Here is a 2,916-nt window from a genome sequence, read left to right as displayed (position 1 = left end):
GGTCAGAAACGGACAACACCTCCACACCGAGCCACCACCGCAACCAACAACATCACCATGGCGGCAAGTAGCCGCCGAGGCCCGCCGATAACACACCAGCCACTCTATCGGAGACACCCCACTGGCCCAGATCAAACCCGCAGCCCAGCCCAGATCCACGGCTAGCCAACAATGTTGGGAACTCCACGCGCCAGCCAAGGTGTCCAAACCCCCGACCCCAAGCGAACACGACCGCGGCCATGGCCAAGCCACCAGCTGTCGCACGCCGAACTCCCGACCAAACACGAATTTGGCCCAGCTGACCCAAGCCACCACAAAACGCGCCAAGCCGACAAGGGCCTACGTGCTCTGCTGCACCACGCTGCTACCAGCCAGCTTGCTTGGCTGAGCTGCCACCTGCATGCATGCTCTGACGTGCCTCAACACGCTAGCCTCTGAATCATGCTGTCTCGGCCGAAGCAGCAGCGCCGCCGTCACCCGCACTCAACGAGAGAGGCAAGGGAGATTCCGCCGCCGTTGTCGTGCGGGCGCCCGCGCGATGACGACAGGGGAGGGGTGGTTCAGAGGGCAGTGCCCGATGACTAGGGTTTACGTGCCCAGGTCGCTCGCACGGGGGAGGGGCGGCAAAGGGGTGTTTTTAGTGTAGTAGCAACTTAGAGCAACTCTAGCAGACCCCGCAAGACGCCCGGTTCGTAAAAATTCCGGCGAGTATGCGGGCTCGGCCCAATTTTCCAGCAAGAATAGAGCCCGCATACTCGTCCGGCCCGCAAATTTTTTTGCCACAGCCCGCAAACCGCATGCGGCGAGCACTATAACTACGGTTCCGCGACCCTTTTGCGGGTCCAAACGCTATCCCCCCGCCATCGCGAGCCACCCGATTTCTCTTTCCCCTCTCCACATTTCTCGCTGCCGGCGACCACCCGCCACGCCTCCAGCCGCCATGTGGGGCCGAATGTGGAGCTCCGGACGCGGCTCCGGCAGCAGATCCGGCCGTGAGAGGGACCCGGAGCACGAGCGACGCGTCCGGTCGGACGACGCGAGGAAGCGCGGCGCCCGGAAGTGGACAAACCACGGAATGTCGCTGCCGGCGAGCTTCAACCGTCGCGAGACGGAGGAGTACGACCGCCGGTGCGCGTCCTTCTCCTCCGCAAGGTCTTCCTACGTCGGATCCTCCTCATCCTCCGGCGCGGGCTTTCTCCCCGTGAAGAGGGAGTGGTCGGACGACAAGGAGCAGCCGGCGCCGTTCGCCTTCGTCTCGGTGAAGGAGGAGCCCGAGGAGCCCGCTCCGCTCGGCCTCCGCGGAGTCGTCGGGCCCGAGGACTATGTCGCGGACTTCGACGCCGTTGCTGCCGCCATTGCCGAGCGGATCATGCGCAAGGAGGCGGAGGCCGGCGCCACGCCGAGGAGATCAAAGCCCTCGAGTGGCGGCAGGTGGTCGCCGACAACGTTGCCACCAACGAGAAGGCTGAGGAGTGGCGCCGCATCCGCGCGGAGCAGGCGGCGAAGTACGTCGACCTGTGTAGCTCCGGCGAGGAGGATTGAGCGTCGCTCGGCCTCCACGGCGTCGTCCATTTTGCCGCGACCTCGCCGCCGTCAGATCCGACCCTCTCTACTACTAGTTAATGTAGCATATAGTATGATCTATGCTTAATTTGTTGATCATGTAGTATGTATGAACTCTATAGTATGTGATGTGATGAACTATGTTTGTGCAATTTCTTTCGTGAAAATGTTTTTTTTCAAATTATGCAGCTTTAGATACGGTATCTGATCGGCCGCACATATTTTTGACCCGCAAATGCAATCTTCGTGAAACCACAAACACGTTTTGCGGGTCAAATTTTTGCGGGGTCTGCTAGAGTTGCTCTTACCTGTGGCAAGGGGGTGTTTTTAGTGTAGTAGCAACTTACCTGCATGAAAATTAACTTGACCTGAAGCACGGCTTGTTGAGCATATTGATTCATTAGGAAATATAAGATATAATAGGATTTATCCTCTCTTGTCTTGTACTTTAAGTTAATCATTGTATTTCTATATATATGCCCACGTGGCATAAACAATACAACAATTATTTCATCAAATCTTTCTCTCCCTTCTAACATGGTATCAGCTTAATCGATTCAACCCTAGCCGCCGCCCGACGCTTCAGTACCCGCACGCCGCCTCCTAGGGAGGTCGGTCTCCATGACCGCCGCCGGGGGCCACGCCGCCCGTATCTAGGGTTCGTCCGCTGGTTGTGTTGACCGGCTGCCCTAGCGAGTCTTTTTTCCAAGCCGTTGCTTCGGGTTTTTTTCGCTCTCTCATTGGTCATCTTGATCGGCATTTTTCTTTTTTGTTTTCCAATCTATACTTGATCAGTTTGCCTCGCCCATTGCCGCCGTCGACCTCGTGCACCTCTACTCCGACACCGGCGCGACCGGCCGACCACTTCACTGACCCGGCGGCCTCGCGTGACAGGCGGCCCCTCACGGCCGTTGTCCGAGCGCCGGCCCGCCCTTCGATCTACGCCGACCATCTCCGCCCTCTCCGACCGGGACACCTGCATCACCTCCACCCGGCGGCCTCGCGTCATGCGGCGGCCAATCATAGCCGCCGCCCGCGCGTCGGTACGCCAATCGATCCACGCCACCCGCCTCCGCCACGTCTGCACGACGACACTGCGGGTTGCCTCGTCGGCCTCGTCCCCGACTGCGTTGGGCCGACTGCGTCAGTCCCGTCGGCTGCCTCAAGCTCGGGCACCGTTGCTCCGTTGGTTGCTCGGGCCTCGCTTCCCGGGCGCCGGCACTGCTTTGGTGGCCCAAGTGCCGGTGGTGACGCGCTCGTCCGCACGTCGTCCCCCGCCATTCATCGTCGTCGGCTTCATCTCGGACTCCGCCGCCACCCCATCTCCACAGAGCGGCGTCTCCGACCTCGCGC

At 60.3% G+C, this 2,916-nt stretch overlaps 1 pseudogene; it reads left to right on the top strand.

Annotated features, from left to right (window-relative positions):
- The first annotated feature begins 940 nt into the window (after window positions 1–940).
- Window positions 941–1,542, top strand: LOC147973483 (uncharacterized; annotated as a pseudogene).
- The last annotated feature ends 1,374 nt before the right edge of the window (window positions 1,543–2,916 follow it).

Source organism: Triticum urartu, chromosome 5A (genome assembly GCF_056163025.1).
Source record: "Triticum urartu cultivar PI428250 chromosome 5A, HENAU_Tu73, whole genome shotgun sequence".
NCBI lineage: Eukaryota > Viridiplantae > Streptophyta > Magnoliopsida > Poales > Poaceae > Triticum > Triticum urartu.
Note: the sequence above shows the minus strand (reverse complement) of the source record. Positions and strands in the feature narration are given on the sequence as shown.